The sequence below is a fragment of the Schistocerca serialis genome, chromosome 3 (genome assembly GCF_023864345.2).
Source record: "Schistocerca serialis cubense isolate TAMUIC-IGC-003099 chromosome 3, iqSchSeri2.2, whole genome shotgun sequence".
Classification (NCBI taxonomy): domain Eukaryota; kingdom Metazoa; phylum Arthropoda; class Insecta; order Orthoptera; family Acrididae; genus Schistocerca; species Schistocerca serialis.
Genome location: NC_064640.1, coordinates 393,673,188 through 393,697,088, shown reverse-complemented (window position 1 = coordinate 393,697,088; position 23,901 = coordinate 393,673,188).

Below are 23,901 nucleotides of genomic sequence, written 5' to 3'. Positions count from 1 at the left end.
TGCGACCGGAGTAGCTGTGTGTTGTGTTGGTTACTGTGGGAGTCAGCACTGACACAAACAAGGAAGGAGGGATGTTGCGATGGACAGTGGTAGGAAGCAAAAATCATCTGCGCAAAACTGCGCAAAAACTTTGAGATTAATATAACACTTTGTTTCTAAAGAGAATATAAACTAATTTTGATTCTCTACATACAAGTACATTGACAATCTATTACTACTCACAGAATGCAGGCTAAGTATCGTCATCCTGTTATTCAGTGCTGACGCTCTCGAAGTCTGTGACCGAACTGGGCCAACCAGCGATGCACAGCTGGTTAAATCAGCGTTGACAAGGGGCGCTGAACTCTGTCTTCCCGGAGGTGTGGCGCTGACCGCTCTTTCCAATAGCGCGCAGGTCAGCGTCTTCTTGATGCCGTTTAGTGGCGCTGTGCTGCTCAGTGTGCAGTTGATGCTTTAGGACTGCACAGTACGTAGGGCTGCTTCTAGATTTAAAGGGATGTAGTTTTAAGGGGTTTGATTTAATGGGCCAGATAACGAGATTTAAAGGGCCAGTAGTTATCCAGGATGAGTACAGGAAACAATAATGATCTTATATCGAGGTCAGAGATAGGGACTTCCAGTGTCAGGATACACACTTTTACTAGTTATGTTCAAGGTCAGCCCCCACTCTCATCCCAGAGAACCACCAACAATTGATCAGGGTCACACAGGGGAAGCCCTGTCCTACCCATACACCTTACACAAGTGAACTACTTATATTCAAGGTCATGATGTAACTCAGTATTGGTCATATGGTCTTGTTTTATATAAAACTGGCGGGAAACCCCTCCCATTTCTCAGACAATGTGAGCATTTTGAAATGGAAGGAAACTTATCCCACTAACCACAGACCAATAACATTCAATTTTCCCCTCCCCTGTGTCTTCCTTTGTAACCAGTTCAGTTGTGTATGCCTCTTTACTCGAGGTTTGTGCATCACGAGAGGCGATTATTATTAACAATAATTCTATTGTGGAAGGTTTTAGAAATAACAAAATTAATATAACAAATTAACTAATGCTTTATTATTAACAATTTTTATAATACAATTAGTTAGCAGTACTTACTTCTACTAACAATTTTTCCTTTCGTTGGATGATTTACAAAGCTGTTTCTTTCTGCTGACGTATATTCAATGTCTCTTTTTTTACAATTTTTTATTGGTGTTTATTTACACAGCTACTTTTCGTTGCATACCATAATTTGCAAAATTGGCTAAGAAGTTTTGTGCAATGGAGTCCTTGCATAGAAAGTTCTAGGTTCATTTGCCACATCAGATTCAGATAAAATTCCAAGGCTTATGATGATGGAGTGTACCATCGCAAGCTTGGAATTTTATCCGAATTTGACGTGACAAGTGAACTGAGAACTTTTTATACAATTTGCAAAGTTAATTTTCATGACTTATATACACAGGTTTATTTACAAAGTATTGTTTTTTGTGAAGATTTACGAACATTACACTAAAAACTTAAATTCCACAATTCTCATTTTAATTTGTACTATACAATATGCAATATTTACATTTTTTCTGATCATTCTTTATACAGTATTTACATTCTAATCATTTCTTTATATATGGGGACTAGGGCCTAGAAGCAGAAGGCTGTGTAAAACCTCACATACACACATATATGTGCAATACTAGCGGTGAGGCTTGAATTCACACGGGTAACATTAAGTGTCTATTACCAGGCGACTTGATTTGCGCAGCGTATTTCGGTTCCGGGACACGAATAAAATTCAGAGAAAAACGTTATTGGCGTGTGTGTGTGTGTGTGTGTGTGTGTGTGTGTGTGTGTGTGTGAGTGAGTGAGTGATTCAATGTATATCGAAAATTGCTGACGTGGCACAAAAAAAAAGAAAAAAGAAAAAAAAACCACGCGTGATCTACATGTTTAGCTCGTGTTACAGAACGCCTCTTGTGAAGCTTAATACGCACTGTGACGAACTGTTGAGACTCACTGCCGCAATTCTTTGTCGCGGACTCTTTACGGAAGACTTCGTCGTGCCAAGCAACGAATCGTGTCCACATGTAGGTTTGATTCCAGGAAAGCAGAAAGCTGAAAATTGAGTCATCTGCTGCGCTACTGAAAGAACGTACTGTACATAACGAAGCAAATTTGCTGAAGCACATACATTATGTGATCAAAAATATCCGTAAACCCATAAAAACATACGTTTTTCATTTTAGGTGCATTACGCTGCCATCTACTGCCAGGTACTCCATATCAGAGACCTCAGCAGCCATTAGACATCGTGGGAGAGCAGAATGGGGCGCTTCGCGGAACTCACGGACTTCTAACGTGGTCAGGTGACTGGGCGTCACTTGTGTCATACGTCTGTACGCGATATTTCCACACCCCTAAATATCCCTAGGTCCAATGCGATAGTCAAGTGGAAACGTGAAGGGACACGTACGGCACAAAAGCATACAGGCCGACCTCGTCTGTTGACTGACAGAGACCGCCGACAGTTGAAGAGGGTCGTAATGTGTAATAGGCAGACATCTATCCAGACCACCACATAGGAATTCCAAACTGCATCAGGATCCACTGTAAGTACTATGACAGTTAGGCGGGAGATGAGAAAACTTGGATTTCATGCTCGAGCGGCTGCTCATAAGCCACACATCAAGTCCGTAAATGCCAAACGACGCCTCGCTTGGTGTAAAGAGCGTAAACATTGCACGACTGAACAGTGGAAAAACGTTGTGTGGGGTGACGAATCACGGTACACAATGTGGCGATCCGATGGCAGGGTATGGGTATGGCGAATGCCGGTGAACGTCATCTGCCAGCGTGTGTAGCGCCAACAGTAAAATACGAAGGCGGTGGTGTTACGGTGTGGTCGTGTTTTTCATGGAGAGATCTTACACTCCTTGTTGTTTTGCTTGACATTATCACAGCACAGGCCTACATTGAGGTTTTAAGCACCTTCTTGCTTCCCACTGTTGAAGAGCAAATCGGGGATGGCGATTGCATCTTTCAACACGATCAAGCACCTGTTCATAGTGCACGGCCTGTGGCGCAGTGGTTACACGACAATGACATCCCTGTAACGGACTGGCCTACACAGAGTCCTGACATGAATCCTGTAGAACACCTTTGGGATGTTTTGGAACGCCGAATTAGTGGCACGCCTCACCGACCGACATCGATACCTCCCCTCAGTGTAGCACTCCGTGAAGAATGGGCTACCATTCCACAAGAAACTTCCAGCACCTGATTGAACGTATTCCTGCGAGAGTAGAAGCTGTCATCAAGGCTAAGCGTGGGCCAACACCATACTGAATTCCACCATTACCGATGGAGGGCGCCACGAATTTGTAAGTCATTTTCAGCCAGATGTCTGGATACTTTTAATCACGTGGTGTATCTGGAAAACGATTTACTTCAAGCGTAAAAAATAAAACCCAAAAATTATAGATTCGCATGCTTTTCGTTAGGCGGTTGTTCTCAAATGAATGCAGGGGAACAATTGGGCACAAACATTTGATTATTTCGAATTGTTAGTCTCACATCACAGCATGATGATGCTGTGGTTATCTTTTCGTTATTGATCATATTTATTATGATACTTCAAGGTTGAGCAATTCTCTACGCGCTGTTCGTAGCATTTGCAGTGAATTAGGAGTGAAAATTGCGACTGATAACCTGACGACGCAGAAATTAGCAGTCTGAAACTGTCATATTTCGAAATGCGTCCCTCAACCATCTGGAGACGTATTTCTGTATTCATCTGCAAGAAATTTGATTCCATTCGAGAAGATCGTGCCTATGTCTTTATGATCTTTAAAACGCGGAAATCTCCTTCTCGCCAGTCGAGATTCGTTTATCACTTCTCTATGTAAGAAAAGGTCCAAGCAAAGAATATCTTTCGCCCCGCCACGCAGAGAATCATGTTCGCATATTTATGTTTGACTCAAGGAAACCAGGAAACTTAAAGCTGAGTCATTTTCTGTGCTGCCGCAAAACGTTCTTTATGTGAACGAAGTAAAGCTGCATCCAATGCTGCGTTTTACTTATTCGTAAGTAACTGGAAACGACAGGTTTGGGACTCGAATGTTTTTTTCGTTATGCTGTTGTTCTGCAAAGATTGCAATTAATTGTATGTCACTTAGGCAACATGTATATCCTTAATCAGTTATCAAATCGGGAAAAAAAATGGTTCAAATGGCTCTGAGCACTATGGGACTCAACTGCTGAGGTCATTAGTCCCCTAGAACTTAGAACTAGTTAAACCTAACTAACCTAAGGACATCACAAACATCCATGCCCGAGGCGGGATTCGAACCTGCGACCGTAGCGGTCTTGCGGTTCCAGACTGCAGCGCCTTTAACCGCACGGCCACTTCGGCCGGCAAATCGGGAAAAGCTGGGCTACCGTGTAACGTGGAATACGAGTCACGTTTCGTTTCTGGCGAATCAGCTCATCATTGAGAGGCGAATGCCAAGTTAAAAGGCAGAATAACAAAAAATTCACATTGCCTGGATTCGATCCTACAACCTTTCTGTCTTTAGCCAAACATACACCACTAAACCAACATACTAGATACCATTTTACTTACGCTTTTTGCACTCTCAAGGCACTGATGCTCTCTTGACTGTCGGCAGCTGTCCGGAAGGTGGTAGTGGACGTTAACTTTAAGTTGTCGTAACTCATACAATTAGTACGATATGTTTATAAATTACATACAGAAACCTTCCTACTGAGTCAGTGCATCCATTAGTGAAAACCAGAACCAAATGCTTACAGCAGTTCTCGAGATTACCCTGCACGTACAGACTGATGCCAGGAGACTTCAAAATATACAGGGTGAAGAAAAATTCCTTCACTCGGACTTTTTAGCACGATTCCTCACATACTAGCAATACAGAGATGTCTCATAAAATTTCGTCCTGCGCATAAGTCGGGTAGTAAATGGACGTTAAGGCTAGGTAATCTGGCAACACTGTAATCACATGTGCAGTAAGTATCTCTGCCTCAAGTAGCAGCAGGGCTGTGAAGTTGGTGCAATGGATAAAGTTTTGCGTTAGCATGCAGGAGGTCGAGGATTCGATTCTAGGTCGAGGCTTATTTGTTTTTATTTGCTAAATGTAATATGCGTGTTACGGTATCTGGCGTCTTAATCTTCATACAGCGATTACAGTGGGTCTTCTGCAAAACAACTCAAGTCCGTTCGTGCAAAAGGCTTATTTAAAAGCTGACCAATGATAACGACTGTAGTTCCATTTCTGTGTTCGTAGTACATAACTGCAAATGTTTTGTAGAAGACGGCCGGCCGCGGTGGCCGCGCGGTGCTAGGCGCTTCAGTCCGGAACTGCTACGGTCGCAGGTTCGAATCCTGCCTCGGGCATGGATGTGTGTGATGTCCTTAGGTTAGTTAGGTTTCTAAGTTCTAGGGGACTGATGACCTCAGATGTTAAGTCCCATAGTGCTCAGAGCCATTTGAACCGTTTTGTAGAAGACCCACTGTAATCGCTGTATGAAGATTAAAACACCAGATACCATACCACACAGACCACATTTAGCAAATAAAAACAAATATACCTCAACCCAGAATCGAATGCTTGATCTCCTGCATGCTAACCCAAAACGCTAACTACTATATATACTGCACGGCACTACTGCTACATTCTGACAGAGGTAGTTACCATACCTGTGAAACATGTGCAGGACGAAATTTTTTGGCAGACATTTTTGTATTGCTAGTATGTAAGGAATTGCACTGCCAAGTCCAAGTGCGCGAATTTTTCTCCACCCTGTACATACTATACATAGGTGGCCATCAGCCTTGTCACGTTGGTAACATCCAGTTCCCGCCAGGCCACCGAAGTTGGGTTCGACTAGCACTTGGAGGGGTCACAGTCCGGGTTTGTCGAGTTCTGTTGGCAAGCGTGGTGCACTCAACCCTTGTGAGGCGAACTGAGGAGCTAATTGATTGAGTATTGACACTGGTCATGAAAAGTGACAACGACCGGGAGTGTGTGCTGACCACATGCCCCTCAATATCCGCATCTGGTGACTCCTCAGGACTGAAGATAACATGGTGGCCAGTTGGTAATGTTGGGCCATAAAGACCTGATTTGACAGATGTGTTGAATGCTTTGGGATTGTACCTGATTACTTTATATGCACTGATCACCCAGAACATTATGATCACTAAGAGAAAGATAGAAAGTTTACAGACAAATATAGTGTTTACATGATCTCCACAAACACATAGTGTGCAGTCATTGTCATTTAACCATACACACAACTATGACAAGTGATTCATTCACCCATCCTGCAAATACATCCACTGTTTGCAAATAAATTAACTTGCCACACACTCTTACTCTCAATGAGTGTGGGAGCATGGGAGAGTTACTACGCCATCCCCACACATGGACTGTTTGTCATCATGACACAACAGCCCTACTTTCAGCAGCAGTGCAAGATGTACCACACGAACATGCAATATAAAAACTATTTGGTGCACCATACGCACAGCAGTGCTAACAACCCAAGCAAGCATCTCTTACAATGATGTATTGAGACAGCCTTCGAGGCCTCTCGATGTACACCCTTAGCCCACCTCTGGGTGGCACATGCATTTATGTGGTATGCATACATTTTCGATCTGACTCACACAAACTCCACAGTCTGCGAACCATTCACCTTGTCATTTGTCAGCCAAATAAACTTTTTGTTTTGTGGTGCTATGCCATAAGGATTATTGGTCACGTATCCAGATGTGTCCAATGCTTTGGGATTCTACCAGATTACTTCATACACACTGATCACCCAGAACATTATGATCACCAATCTACTACCAATATAAACCTGTCCAGGTGATAGCAGCATCGCCTGGCAAGGAATTACTTTTAGTCAGATACACGCACCGTGCATGCAGTACCAGCGATCCATCTGTCCGTGTGTAAAATGGGAAAGAAGTGTGATGTATCTGTGTTTGACTGAGGGCAGATTGTGATGGCCCACAGGCTCAACGCAAGCATTTCAGAAATCGGGTATTCGAGGAGTGTTCTGATGAATGTCTGCAACACGTGGCGAAAACAAGGTGAAACAACATCCAAACATCATGGGGTTGGGCTGCCACCCCTCATTACAGATGTCAGACGTTATAGAATGGGCTGACTGGTAAAACAGGATAGGCAGCTAACGTTGGCAGAACTAATATTAGATTTTAATGTTGGGCAGATTACAAGTGTGTCTGAACATACAGATCCCCGAATACTCCTAACAATGTGCCTCTGCAGCCGACAACCGTGGCATGTGCCTATGTTAACACTACGACATCGGCAACTACGACGAAAATGGACACATGATCATCGCCAGTGGACGTTGGTGCAGTGGCAGACCGTTGGATGGTGTGATAACTCCCAATACCGTCTTCATCATGCCAATGGGAGGGCGCGAACCCGGCGTCTTCCGAGTGAACAGCTCCTTGACACATGTACTGTGGAACGGAGATAAGCTGGCGGCGGCTCCATTATGCTCTGGGGATGTTCACGTAGCCACCCAAGAATCCAGTGGAGCTAGTACAAGAAGTATCGTACACCGGTTGCAGACCACGTACACCCCTTCATGACGATCATGTTTCCCAACGGCAGTGACATTTTACAGCAAGATAATGTGCCATGTCACAAGGTCAGGACTGAGATAGAGTGGTTCCAGCAACAATGTGGCGAGTTACTATTGATGTGCTGCCCCCCACCCCCGCTACCAGATATGTATGTGAATGAACACATCTGGGATGTGATTGGACGTGGCGTCAGAGCTCATCGCATCCTGGCCTTAATTTACAGGAATTAGGTCAATTGTGTGCGCAGATGTGGTGTCACCTCCCTCCAGCGACCCACCATGACCTCACTCCTTCCATGCCACTACACTTCGCTGCTGTTATCCATGCCAAAGGTGGACATACCGGCTATTAGGTAGGCGGTCATTATGTTCTGGCTGATCAGTGTAGATCATAGCCTCTCATCCAGTAGACGACTCTATCTGTATCCATATAAAGTAATTTGGATTAGCAAAACTTGGCTTCGCAAATTCAGAGCGAAAGTGGTACATATAGTTTCGAGAGGTCCAGAATACTCATACCAATACAGATAGGCTTTCCCTTTCTGAACTACACTGAAACCAAAGACATCTCCACAGCGACTAAACATTGATTGAAGACGGTAGCCCACTTGAAAGTTGGGTGGTGATGAAATCTCTTGTGTCATAACGACCATCTCAGTGATTAACTAAATGAATTTCATGCTATACCCTAACATTTTCCATTGTTTTCCCGAAAACTGAATTGTTCATCTGTTCCAAACTTCTATATACAGACATTTTTAAGTAACATTTCTCTATGTATGTATAAACGCCTGAAGATAAACAAAACATGTTCGAAACGTGTTGCATTATGTTAGATTAAGCATAAAAAAAAGTGACTGGTAACAGAAACTTGAAATAAATAATTATCCCACACAGTCACGGTTCACAAACATAGCCATTATGGCTGAAAATAAATATATGTTTGTATATAAAGAGGAAAAGCTGTTAGTAAAAATCTCAATAAGTTCTTGTGCAATTTACTTCAAATTTGTAATGATACTCCAAGAAACATTTGGATAGGCATAGGCATATATATTTATAGTGTGTACGATATATATGCATATAATATAATAGCAGAAAGTCGTTGGCAAAAATCTCGAAATATTCTAGACAGATTTACTTGCTATTTTTACACGATACTCTAATAGACGTTTAGATTGTTACAGGCTGCATATTTTTAATATATAAGGTACACAGATATAAATATATAATAGGGAATTGTTAACAAAAATCTCGACAAGTTCTTGACCGATTCACTTCAGATTTTATCACGATACTCTAATATACGTACTAATGAACATAAGCTTCATTTTTAAAACATACATGGTATGTAACTATACAATATGTAAAGGGAATACATTGTTATCAAAAATCTCGAATTTCTGTATGACGCTCTAATAAATATTCAGATGGACATAGACTAAATTTAAAAAAAAAACAGTATACAGGTTTTCTGTTAAAAAAACCGACTGCAAGAAAGAAAATGCTATGTTACGCTGCGATAATATGCGATTTCGTTTTCTTTCCCACAGTCATTGTAGCTACTATAGTAGAGCATTTAAACCATTACACAGATCGCTTCTCCCATATATATTCTTTCTCCTCAAATATAATTTTACTCAAATATTGTTCACATACAATTTGCTGTTTTGTTTTCTTCCTCGCAGTCGGTTGTAACAAAAAACAGAAAAAACTGTATTTATCGCTAACTTTTTAATCATACTTATTAGCAGTTAAAATTACGCTAAATACTATCGTTGAAACTACCATCTTCACAGATCCAGCACTTGGAGAGACCTCTCTCATACCGAATTTATTAATTATTCCAAGCGATTTAACCATTAATTTTAATCGACTTCAATTCAAAATTGCAGTTTGGCTCGCAGTTTAGAGAGGGGGAAGGAGGAGTGGACAAAGAGAGGAGGCCGGAGGAGATTAAAAGACAGAGACATGGAGCATGGGCAAGAGGTGATGGGCACAGATAGGGGGAGGAGGAGATTAGGATGTATATCAAATTCCCATACATATTTAGCAACTGTGAAGCATTTCTGGGTCCGATTGTTAATTTTTTAAAAGTTTTTCGAAATTAAATGTAGTGCGTGCCCTCTGTCCAGTGTTTTAATCAATTTACTTCTTCAACCAGCGTGAATGGGCAAAGGAGATGCTGTAGGTGATTCTAACAAGTTTCATTCTCAACTTGAGAGATTCCTGAAGATTTCTGCAGTGCAGAATGCATCTTGTTTGTTTCCCAGCTTCGTCATCAGCTTGGGGATGGAACCATTAGGCCGGACTATGCATTCCATACACAGTGGCAAGTTGCTGCACACATAAAGCAATTGGGTGGGATTTTCCAGGTCCGCTTCCCGGACATATCCCTCACCACAATCAATTTTTCTCGGTCTCGCGATTTTCCTTTCGGACCTCCAATGGAACCCTCAAATTATCAGAGATTGCTGCATAGCTTGCCTGCTGAGGTTGTTTACATCCAATTAAAGGATGTAAATGAAATTGTCAGATGGCCTGTAGTCCTTATCGCTCATTTGTGAGTTATTCGCTTTATCATACCTATACATGCACCGGCGAAGGCCCCCCCCCCCTCCCCGCCAATCCCATATTCGAAGAAGAACAATATATCAACATCGGCACACAGTTCAGTATCGACATGTGTGTTCCTTAACATCGTAACCCACGAAAGTCCTGGTTTTGTGTAATAGAAGCCAGAATCCAGAGTGTCTATACCCAGACATACAGTCCGGAATATCTCGAGAATGTTGCCAAGCAGGTGTACATTACTGTTCATGTATAATCTTGCATATCCCCCTACATCAGGGATACTGAACTCTTGCCAAACTTTCACCCCATGCACCATTATGACAGCGCCTGTTAGTTTGCTAGAGAGGTTATATTGGGCAACGTGTTTTCATGGCGGCTCAGGTATTCGTATGCAAAGAACCCCTTCTTCGTCACAGGCTGACACTTTGCATTATTGGGGTGATATGCGTATCCTACTGATGCATCATCTCAGCAAGTTTCAGGAGAGACACATGCATGAAACATAGCTAATCCAGTGTAATGTATAACATTATACTTTTCAACAGTGTCAGGAATGACCTTATCACTGTTGAAAATCAAATCACCCAAGTGCACAACAAGAAAGAGCATCACATCTGCTCATATTGCGGAAGAGGATGGATATGTGTCGTGGCAGTTGACACTTCAAGTTGAAAGCGTTGCGAGCTGCACTGTAGAACTTCCCCATCAAATGGTAACGGTCTGTACATACAGTTTCCTCTCCTCTCTCCCATGGCAGCTTAGATGTGACGCGGATGGATCCTACGCTAGCGGCCACCTGCAAAGAAGCGTTACTAAAATATGCTATTCTTTGAACAGAGGTGACAGTGACATCTGAGGTGTGGGTAGTAGTCCAGAGATAAAATTTGTGTCGCGCTGCAAGTCTTAAAGCGTTGGAAAACTTTCTTTTCTTTCATTGCCAGATATGTTACGTTCCGCCACCATCTACATGATGAACCACCACACGCAACTGCACAGAAATATAAGCCAATATTTAACAACCCTTCCAGAAGTGTTTCCTAAGTACAGCCATGAGCCGGTGCTACCCTGACTAAAACCACGTGACTAGAGGTAAGCATACTCGTTTCCTATTCGTTGAAATATACAAAGGAATGTCGTTTCCCCTATATATACGAGTCGTTTCAGTGGGAAAATCCATTCCAGTCTGAGAGCTGCTAGCAGCAATATCAAAAATGCCAACAGAATCAGCAGAGATGAAACGCCATTATGGAAATGGTTATGATGATGGTTTATCAGCCTCAGCAGCCTATAGTTAATGCTAGCTCTCCTGCAGGTAAGTATTCAAGACATTTTTTTATATTTGTGTGTTTATTCGTTATAGCTGCAGTCTGATGATTAATTTCTTCTTCTTCTTCTTCCTTCTTCTTTTTCTTGTTTTGTTGCAGATGTGATGGACATGTGCGGATCAAGATTGTGCCTGCAACAACAAATCCACAACCTAATTTGATGATGATGATGCATTCTCATCCCAACCCGATTCTTATCATCATCAATGTGGTACAGGCTGACGACACCAGGTCGTCTGCCAGTGCAGCCACACTCTCCATGCCCTGGACCATTTCGCAATCATCATGGACCTTCGTATACAGGCACACTCGATGACAACATTTCGATACTCGGTACGATAAGATACTGCAACACATCGCGGCAAATAAAGATGTGACAAGAGGCTTGTGAACTTATTTGGAGGTCACTAACTTTGAATGCAAGTAAAAAACTATAAATTATTATTATGGATGCCTGCAAATATATTTTTACGCATGACACTTATCAAAATTTTTCCTTTCTTTGCAGATAATGAGGCCATATGTAGACGGAGGCTTGCGCCTGTAACTACTCCGCTACCTGACCTGACGATGATGCGTTTATCACCTTAGTTCGGTTCATCAACGATGTATTCACCGCGCCCGCTAACACCACCGCACACAGGTCCATACTCAACAGTTTAGTCTGTCAATGCAGCCGTGCTCTGCGTGTCCTGTGCCGTCTTTTAAGCGTTCCCATTGGGCAATGCCTCAACATCACTCTGACTAGTAGCAGCAGTATCCCTGCCCACTTTGTTACGAATCACCACGAAAGTCCTGCAGCGTCACATGTTACTATGTGGTTGCTGGCGCGTTTGTGGACAGGATCTCAGAAGCCCATGCTGACAAAATGAATGCACGCTACAAAACTCCAACCACTGCTGCTAAGGTGTTTTGGAAAGGGTGCGTCCCAAAATCGTCAGTGACCTGCGGTAACCCTCCATTACATGTAATAGTTCTATACTTTCAGCTCACCCCCCTCCCCCCAAAATAGAGAGTAGTGATACTGGTGAAGTATCGTCCAAATCTGTGGGAGAACTGGTGTGATATCAGGGGGCGATTCAGTCATGAAGAGACGCGGAACGTTTGCGAAGAATGTCATACTCAGCCATTTTTCCGAAATGCAGGAAAGAGACTCAGGTGAGGTACTAAGCTACTAAGCCATGTGCTCCTCCTTGATGGAAATCCACATGTTTTTGGTCCGGTTAAAGGTGAGCCCCGTTTCATCCCTATTCTGAAAGATATTGCGCTAAAAAAACGTATGCATTAATGTTCAGAATCTAGATGGGGGGGATGAATATTGCTTCGCGTGGTCACTGTTGGCTACAGATAGCAATTAGCCTCCAAATGCAGTGCTTCCGATAACTTAAAATACGTCTAATGTCGATAGGCATTATAATTTGATAGTCATCTTATACCGTGTAAGACTTTAGGAACTAACAAACTTCGATAGGCAGACGAGACTGGAATAGAAGGGAGAACCGATAGCAGTACTCAAGGTACCCTCCGCCACACACCGCCAGGTGGCTTGCGAAGTATGGATATAGATGTAGAGTCACTATTATTCTGTTAGGTGTTTATTGCCTCGACATTGATGTTGATGGCAAGTCAGGAAAAGGAGAAGAATAAGACCAAGAGCACACTGTGCAGAACAAAGAAGTAAAGCATAAAGTAATCGGACCCCTTTACTTTTCAAAATTAGGTGGTCTGTGCCCCAAACACGTATATTTCTTGCTATTCTCCAAGGGAGAGAAGCAGCACTTCGTCTGTATGAAGAGCATGTCCCACCTACTTTCCGCCAAAGAACGTAAACGGTATTTTTGGCTTAAATGCCTCAACTCTTTTATCAACAGAGAGCATCTTGAAATGCGTATGACTGACTGCTACAACCAGGAACCAATACGTACAGAATTGCCTACTTAGGGTAAAAAGTTCGTGAAGCTTAAGAACGCCCACCACTGAGAGCGATGTCCCATCGTTGTATACACAGACTTTGTGTGCCTCCTAGCTCCTTTGGCGCGTTGTGAAGGCTGCCTCACCTACTTCCTTCACAGAACGGCAAGTACCACAGATGGCAGCATATCAACTTGTATGCTCGTAAGACTCCAACCAACATCAAACCCGGATCACAAGTTGGGGATAATCCTTCGAGATGATTACTCTCCGAGCTCGAAAAACTTGTATAGGAAGCTGATGAGATTTATCACAACATTTCCACAACCGACTCGCAGGAGGATCATGCCTTATGTGAACAGGCAGTTTATTACCATACTTGTGGGCTGCCGATGGATAGAGAAGCGGAAACGCCAAAAACAGACCATTGTCATCTAATGAGGAAGTTCTGCAGCACAGCTCACAATGCAAACAACTTGAAATACCAACTACCAAGGCATATACTCGTCTTCTTCCATAATTAGAGTGGGTATGATGCTCACTTCTTCGTTGAGTACTTCGGTGATTCTGGTTTGAAAAGTGATAAGGTCAGTGTCATTCCTGAGACCGTCCAAAAGTACATTTCAATTTCGAAGAGAATCACGCAAAATAAAACACTCTGATTCCTGGATTCGCTACATATCATGTATACATCTCTTCAGAAACTCGCTGAGACAATGTTTCCTGAGGCTATGCATATGCTGGATTCTAATCAAGGTATTCGTATCGAAAGTCTGTCTTCTTCATCACAAGCTGAAACTTTGCGTAATCCGGAGTGCGGCTCTCGTGGTATGCATATCCTCCTGACACACTGTCTCAGCAAGTTTCTGAACAGATGACAATGCGAATAACCCGTGAATGAGTGAGGAGCAGTGCAGGCCATCTAACGAGCTACGTTATATACTTTGCTCGGATGGAAACAATCTCTATGGGCAAGCCATGCAGCAGTCTCTGCCAATTGGAGGGTTCCGATTGACGCCCAGTGAGAAAATCGCAAGAGTGAAGAAACTGATTCTATATTTAGCTGCTGATCCTGGTAAGGGATATTTCCTGGAGGCCGACCTGAAATATCCCACATATCTGCATTAAGCACGCAGTGACGTACTGCTGTACGCTTAGTACCTAGTCCCACACAAACGTGCCGTACCCAAGTTGATGACAGCGCTGGAGAACAAGAAGACATACATTCTGCAGACCACAAATCTTCAGCAATGTTTCAGCTGGGAACTTAACTTCCTAGAATCACCTGTGGCATCTGCTATATCCAGTCGCACTGGCTGAAGCAGTATTCATTTAGTTTCCCATTGTGATGGACGTAATGGTGTATGAGATTTCATCACCAGGCTAAATTTCATGCGGGGCACCATCTTCAGTCAAGGACTAGTCGTTGTGGAGATAGCTAAGGTTTCAGTGCAGCTCACGAAGCCTATCTAAATTGATGTGTGCATACTGGAGCACTCCCAACACCACGTGTACTACGTTCAGAACGAGTTTGTGAAGCCGAACTTTGCTAATCCCAAACTAATTTTTACTGATACAGACAGTTCATCTGCTGGGTAAAAGGATGTGATCTATATGAAATAAGTAGGTCCAATCTCAAACCATTTTACACGTCTGGATATGTGGCCGATAATCCTCCATGGCATAACACTGCAAAACAAACAGGTTATCGGGCTGATGAAAGGCAAGGTGAATGGCTCGTTGATTATGGAGTTTGTGGGATCAGATCGAAAATGTGTACATACCGCTATCTCGATAGACGATTGCAGGAGAAGCCCGCTTGAGGGTATACGGTACTCCATATAGTCTTTATATGGCGATTTCATGAGGTACGTACTGCACAGCAGCTTAAAGTAGGGCTGCCGCATCAAGATGACAAACTGTTTATCTGGGAGGACGGCACCAGGACCCTCCCATACTCACGCTACTGAAATGGTTCAAATGGCTCTGAGCACTATGGGACTTAACTTCTGAGGTCATCAGTCCCCTAGAACTTAGAACTACTTGAACCTAACTAACCTAAGGACATCACACACATCCATGCCCGAGGCAGGATTCGAACCTGAGACCGTAGCGGTCGCGCGGTTCCAGACTGTAGCGCCTAGAACCGCTCAGCCACCCCGGCCGGCTCACGCTACTCATTGAGTGACTGAGTGGCTTGTTAATTTATTTGTAAACAGTGGATGTAAGTGTGGAATAGTTAGGTGAACAACTTGTCATAATTGTATGTATGATTAAGCGTGAATGACTGCACACTATGTGCTTGCACTTGTGAAGATTGCGTAAACGCCATGTTTGCGTGTAAATATTGTATATATTTGTGAGGTTTCTACCACTTGCAGCTTTTAGCCCCTCAAAACTTGCTCCGCAGTTATTGCGGAAATGAGAGGTGTTACTGATGTGCGGTTTTCATAGAATGGACTGATAGGCGATCGTATTATTAGCCAACAAACAGATAGAAAGCGTATTGTTTGTGGAAACATACACTTTTTAAAATGGAACAAAGCCTGTTTACATTGTTGTTGTTACAGTCTTCAGTCCAAAGACTGGTTTGATGCAGCCCTCCCTGCTACTCCAACCTGTGGAAACCTCTTCATCTCTGAGTAGCTTCTGCAACATACATCCTTCTAAATCCGCTTACTGCATTTCTCTCTTCGTCTCTCTCTACGGTCTTTATCTCTCACACTTCCCGTCAGTACTAAATTGGTGACCCCCTTGATGTCTCAGAATGTGTCCTACTAACCGATCCCTTCTTCTAGACAGGTTGTGCCATAAATTTATTTGCTCACCAATTCTATTCAGTACCTCCTCATTAGTTACACGATCTACCCATGTAATCTTCAGCAGTCTTCTGTGCAACCACATTTCAAATGCTTCAATTCTCTTCTTGTCTAAACTGATTATAGTCTACGTTTTACTTCCATTAAACTGGAAAAGAGCGGTTACAGCATCGATGATTTCAGCCGTAAATAGGAATATTAAAAAGGTAGCAAGATTTTTCTGTTCAGCAAAAGTGACAAAAAGCAGATTTCAGCGTACTTGACGGCTCAACACAAAAGTTTTATCTCAAGTACAGACAGTGTTGAGGATCAGTGGACAAAGTTCAGAACCATCGTACAACATGCATTAGATGAGTATGTGCCAAGCAAGATCGTAAGAGATGGAAAAGAACCACCGTGGTACAACAACCGAGTTAGAAAACTGCTACTGAAGCAAAGGGATCTTCACAGTAAACATAAACATAGCCAAAGACTTGCAGACAAACAAAAATTAGGCGAAGCGAAATGTAGAGTGAGGAGGGCTATGCGAGAGGCGTTCAATGAATTCGAAAGTAAAGTTCTATGTACTGACTTGGCAGAATCCCCTAAGAAATTTTGGTCTTATGTCAAAGCGGTAGGTGGATCAAAACAAAATGTCCAGACACTCTGTGACCAAAATGGTACTGAAACAGAGGATGACAGACTAAAGGCCGAAATACTAAATGTCTTTTTCCAAAGCTGTTTCACAGAGGAAGACTGCGCTGTAGTTCCTTCTCTAGATTGTCGAACAGATGACAAAATGGTAGATATCGAAATAGATGACAGAGGGATAGAAAAACAATTAAAATCGCTCAAAAGAGGAAAGGCCGCAGTACCTGATGGGATACCAGATCGATTTTAGACAGAGTACGCGAAGGAACTTGGCCCCCCCCCCCCCCCTTCTTGCAGCGGTGTACCGTAGGCCTCTAGAACAGCGTAGCGTTCCAAAAGATTGGAAAAGGGCACAGGTCATCCCAGTTTTCAAGAAGGGACGTCGAACAGATGTGCAGAACTGAGAACTGTAGACCTATATCTCTAACGTCGATCAGCTGTAGAATTTTGGAACACGCATTATGTTCGAGTATAATGACTTTTCTGGAGACTAGAAATCTGCTCTGTAGGAATCAGCATGGGTTTCGAAAAAGACGATCGTGTGAAACCCAACTTGCGATATTCGTCCACGAGACTCAGAGGGCCATAGACACGGGTTCCCAAGTAGATGCCGTGTTTCTTGACTCCCGCAAGGCGTTTGATACAGTTCCCCACAGTCGTTTAATGAACAAAGTAAGAGCATATGTTCTATCAGACCAATTGTGTGACTGGATTTAAGAGTTCCTAGATAACAGAACGCAGCATGTTATTCTCAATGGAGAGAAGTCGTCGAACTAAGAGTGATTTCAGGTGTGCCGCAGGGGAGTGTCGTAGGACCGTTGTTATTCACAATACATGTAAATGACCTTGTGGATAAAAGCGGAAGTTCACTGAGGCTTTATGCGGATGATGCTGTAGAATATCAAGAGGCTGTAACAATGGAAAATTGTACTGAAATGCAGGAGGATCTGCAATGAATTGATACATGGGGTAGAGAATGGCAATTGAATCTCAATGTAGACAAGTGTAATGTGCTGCGAATACACGGATAGAAAGATCCTTTATCATTTAGCTACAATATAGCAGGTCAGCAACTCTAAGCAGTTAATTCCATAAGTTATCTGGAAGTAGGCATTAGGAATGATCTAAAATGGAATGACCATATAAAATTAATCGTCGGTAATGTAGATACCAGACTGAGATTCATTGGAAGAATCCTAAGGAAATGCAGTCCGAAAACAAAGGAAGTAGGTTACAGTACACTTGTTCGCCCACTGCTTGAATACTGCTCACCGGTGTGGGATCAGTACCAAATAGGGTTGATAGAAGAGATAGAGAAGATCCTACGGAGAGCACCGCGCTTCGTTACAGAATCATTTAGTAATCGCGAAAGAGTTACGGGGATGATAGATAGACTCCTGTGGAAGACTCTGCAAGAGAGACGCTCAGTAGCTCGGTACGGGCTTTTGTTGAAGTTTCGAGAACATACCTTCACCGAGGAGTCAAGCAGCATATTGCTCCCTCCTATATGTATCTCGCGAAGAGACCATGAGGATAAAATCAGAGAGATTAGAGCCCACACAGAGGCATACCGACTATCTTTCTTTCCACGAACAGTACGAGACTGGAATGGAAGGGAGAACCGATAGAGGTACTCAAAGTACCCTCTGCCACACACCGTCAGGTGGCTTGCGGAGTATATATGTAGATGTAGATGTAGAAATTTGTGGTAAGGTCTTACGGGACCAAACTGTTGGGGTCATCGGTCCCTAAGCCTACATACTACTTACGCTAACTTAAACTAACGTACGCTATGAACAACACACACATCCATGCCCGAGGGAAGACTCGAACCTCCCAGGGTAAATTACAATGTCAGTGATGTTTGTTGCAGGACTCTAGTGCGAGTCGTTTATGGGGTATCGAATTTTGAAGTTTCCACACCGACATTTATTTGTGCCATTCAATCTGCATAGCTTCTAGGTGCGATGTTATTTTTGCTTACAGTATGCTTCTGTGTTCCTTGAGGGCATTGTGACTTGCTAATCAGTTAGTGTGTCACAGTCCAAGCAGTAGGTCGTGAGTGGACTATGGAATTTACCAATGCAGAAAAAGCCAACATGCTTGCAGTGTAGGAAGAGTGTAGGAAGAATGCAGTTCTTGAACAGTGTATGCGTCAAAATATCCCAACAGACATCAACCATCTCCGCAATTATTTACCAATCTCTTCAACCAAACACGTGAAAGCCATACTGTATGACCTAGACAACGTAAAAGAAGAACGGTGACTATAGAAAAGGGCAAACTAATGGAAAAATTCTGGAAATTTGTGGTAAGCTCTTATGGGACCAAACTGCTAAGGTCATCGGTCCCTAAGTTGCACACTACTTAATCTAACTTAAACTAACTTACGCTAAGGACAAGACACACACCCATGCCCGAGGGAGGACTCGAACCTCAGACGGGAGGAGCCGCGCGGACAGTCACAAAGCGCCCTAGACCGCGCAGCGCTAATCAATGTTCTTGCTCCTGTTGCATCTGATCCGCACGTTAGCTCCCACGCAATCGCATGAGCAAGTGGCAGTGGCATGAGTCAGGCAAGTATGCATTTCCATCGACATACACACATCAAAAAAAGTTTTGCATCACCCCGGTTCCCAGAACTCCTGAAGATAGACGTTGACTGTGGATACACAGATACAGTCTCTTTGACTGTTCAGAGATGTCACTAAACCCGCCCAGAGATGTAAACAATCATGCATGAGCAGCGCCTATTAGACGGAGGGGATCCGATAGCCAACCAGTTCCAGTCATTCCACCACGAAGGAGGCAAACAGATTGTGTTGTCTGATCAACCATGCCTAGACGGTCAATACCACGGTTCGATTGCGTCCGCAAAGTTACTTTATCCCAGGAAGGGCTCTCAACAAGGGAACTGTCCAGGCGTCTCGGAGTGAACCAAAGCGATGTTGTTCGGATATAAAGGAGATACAGAGACATGCCTAGCTCAGGCCGCCCAAGGCTGCTACTGCAGTGATTGACCACTACCTACGGATTATGGATCGGAGGGACCCTGACAGCAACGACCTGGGCCACCGATGCGGGAGTTGAACCGCCGTGGTTGGGAGTAGGAGACGGTAATTCGGATGCTCAGGAGAACTACGAATGTGTGCAACATAACTGGCGAGAAGTTGTGCACGTCTGGTCTGCAATGGAGGAACTCCAGCCTCCATCAGTTCGCTGGTCACCGGACTCGTCCTAAAAGCTCCTGTCGTTGGTCGAATGCCGCAGTGGTGCATTGGGTCGAGTAAATGCAACGATGAGGGCGCCGTCGAACCATAAACCAGACTCCCATAGTCAAGGCGGGATTTAAAAAGGGCTCTGTAGAGCTGCAGCAGCGTACAGCGATCTGCACCCCAGTTGGTGTTGCTCAGGCAGCGGAGGGCATTGAGGTGCTGCCAGCACTTCCGTTTAAGCTGACGAAGATGAGGAAGCCAAGTCAATCGGGCGTCGAAAACCAGTCCTAAGAATCGACATGTCCCCACTACCGTGAGTGGATCGTCATTAAGGTAAAGTTCTGTGTCCGGATGAACGGTACGACGCCGACAAAAGGGCATGACACACGACTTTGCATCTGGAAAATGGAAGCTGTGGGCTAGAGCCCATGACTGCGCCTTGTGAATGGCTCCCTGTAGGCGCCGCTCAGCAACACCAGTACTGGAGGAGCAGTACGAAATGCAGAAGCCGTCTGCATAAAGATAAGGTGAGATCGACGGCCCTACAGCTGCTGCTAGAACGTTTATGACCACTAAAAATAGAGAGATACTCAATACAGAGCCCTGCGGGACTCCATTTTCCTGGAAATGGGGGAGCTATGGGAGGCACCAACTTTGACACGGAAAGTACGAAGCGCCAGGAAGTTTTGGATAAAAATCGGGAGCCGACACCGGAGATCCCACTCATATGAAGTGACAAGGATATGATGTCGCCAGGTTGTGTCATATGCTTTCTGTAAATCAGAAAAGACAGCAACCAGGCGTTGGCGCTTGGAAAAGGTGGTGCGAATGGCAGACTCGAGGGACACAAGATTATCAGTGGCAGAGACACCCTGGCGGAAACCATCCTGGCATGGAGCCAGTAAGCCACGTGACTCCAGGATCCAAACCAACCACCGGCACACCATACATGCTAGCTGCTTACAAAGAACTTTGCTGAGGCTGATGGGCCAATAGCTATCAATATCAAGCGGGTTTTTACCGGGAATGAGCACAGGAATGATGGTACTCTCCCGCCACTGCGATGGAAAGTCGCTGTAGCACCAGATCCGGTTGAAGATGACAAGGAGATGTCGCTTGTAGTTGGACGAGACATGTTTAATCATATGACTGTGGATCCAATCCGGCCCAGGAGCTGTGTCGGGGAAATGTGCAAGGGCACTGAGGAGCTCCCTTTCTGTAAATGGGGCGTTACAGCGTTCACTGTGGCGTGTAGTGAACGAGAGTACTTTCCCTTCCATCCATCATCTTGAGCGTGCGAAAGGCTGGGGGTGGGTAGTAGTTCTCTGATGCAGAGGCTCGAGTATAGTTCTCAGCAAAGTGCTTGGCAATCGTGTTTGAGTCGGTAGATAACACGCCATGTATGTTAACGCCAGGGACAACTGTAGGGGTCTGGTACCCAAAAACACGTCTGATCTTCGTCCAGACTTGGGAAGGTGACGTATGCCACCCAATGGTCGATACATACCTCTCCCAACACTCCTATTTCCGTCTTTTTATAAGCTGGCGAACTCGGGCACAGAGCCGTTTAAAAGCTACTACGTGCGCCACAGAAGGGTGCCGCTTATGTTGCTGTAGAGCCCGCCTACGCTCTTTAATGGCCTCAGCCATTTCCGGCGACCACCAAGGCGCTGTCGTTCGCTGGGGGAACTATGAGAAACAGGGGATCGCGTTTTCCGCTCCAGAAACGATCGTTCTAGTGACCCTCTCAACCACCACATCGAAGGTGCCCTGTGGGGGAGATTCTTCAGTGACAGCAGAGGTGAAAGCTTCCCAGTCTGCCTTGTTTAACGCCTATCTGGGTAGGCATCTGTGGGCATGACGCTGGGGGAGTGGGGAGTGTCAGGAAGATGGGAAAGTGGTCACTACAACACAAGTCATCGTGTGCTCGCCAGTGGACAGATGGGAGAAGTCCTGGGCTGCAAAGTGATAAATCAGTGGCCGAGTAAGTACTGTGAGCCACACTCAAATGTGTAGGGGCCCCAGTATTTAAGAGGCAGAGGTTGAGCTGAGACAGTAAATTTTCTTCGACATCTATACCTCGGCCAGTAAGGGGTTATGGGCGTTAAAATCTCCCAAAAGTAGGAAAGGTTTAGGGTGTTGATGAATTAGTGCATCCAATACTTTCAGGGGTACTGCACCATCTGGTGGAAGACATACGTTGCAGACAGTTATTTCCTGCGTCGTCCTTATCCTGACAGCCACAGCTTCAAGAGGAGTTTGAAGTGGCACAGGTTTACTGCATACTGAGTTCACGACATAGACCCAAAATCCACCTGACACTCTATTAAATTCACTACGGTTTTTGTAATATCCCTTATAACTGCAGAGGGCAGGGGTCCGCATTGCTGGGAAACACGTTTCCTGGATGGCAATGCAGAAAGTAGGTGTAAAGCTTAACAGTTGCCATAGCTCAGCCAGGTGGTGGAAAAAACCGCAGCAATTCCACTGGAGGATGACATTATCGTGAGGCTGAGAAGGCATGAAGCGCTCAAGGAGGCAGTTTACACCGCACAGCCACCTACTGCCACCGATTGAGTATCCATTCTGTCAACATCTGTTGTGTCTGAGGGTCCAGCGAGCTCTAGGTCAGGGGACACCAGAATCTCCACCTTATCCTCAGACGCAGAGCTTGTAGGTAGCGGTGGTATTGGTGCCACTGCAATGTCTGGGTTCTTGCGGATCTTCTTCTTTTTGGGTTTCTCTCGCTGCTCCTTTGGTTTTTCTGGCTGGGAGCGCTTCACTGAGTCAGTCTCAGGGACTGAGGAGGATCGAGAAGCCCTAAAACCAGCTACCTGTGGCTGCTTCAGCCACTGGCAGGAGTCCGCTGTGCCACTGGTAGGAACATGGAAAGGGAGTGACCTAAGGGACCCCTTCCTAGCGAGAGGAGCTAAAGAAGATTTACGCTTCTCCAGCTGAGAAGTGGGGACTGATGTCCCTGATGGTTGGGGGGGGGGGGGGGGGTGTTGCTGCCAAAGTGTGTGGTGCAGGAGCAAGCAACATGGAGGGAAGTGCTCCCCACCATTAAGGGGGCTGGTGTAGTCTTATGGCTCTGAGAGCCGACTGGAATTGATGCAACGGATGGGGCTGGAACAGTAGCTATAGTGGCGGCATAAGATGATGTCATGCACACAGGATGGAGCCTTTCAAATTTCCTCTTAGCCTCAGTGTAAGGCAGTCGCTCCAGGGTCTTGTATTCCATGATTTTCCTCCTTTTCTGTAAAATCCTACAGTCTGGCGAGCAAGGTGACTGATGCTCTCTGCAGTTGACACAGATGCAAGGCGGGGCACATGGAATATTGGCAGTGGTGGCAACCTGATTGTCCCTTGGACCCCGATGGACACGCTGGACGAAATGAACACCTCGCCGCTCTAAATCGGCGCGTAGCTCGTCGTCAGACTGCAAAAGAAGGTCCCTGTGGAATATAATACCCTGGACCATATTTAAGCTGTTATGGGGCGTGATAGTAACAGAAACATCCCCCAGCATGTGACAAGCGAGTAACGCCCGTGACTGGGCAGAGGAGACTGTTTTTATCAAGACTGAGCCTGACCGCATTTTAGACAATCCGTCCACCTCCCAAACGTGTCCTCTAAATGTTCTACAAAAAACAGAGGCTTCATCGACACACAGAATTCCCCATCAGCTCTTGTACATACTAGGTACCGGGGCAAATCAGATTCGCTGCCACCCTTAGCCTGGCGTTCCACCCATGGTGTGGCCAGGGAGGGGAACGATTTGGGGTCATACTTCTGTGCCTTT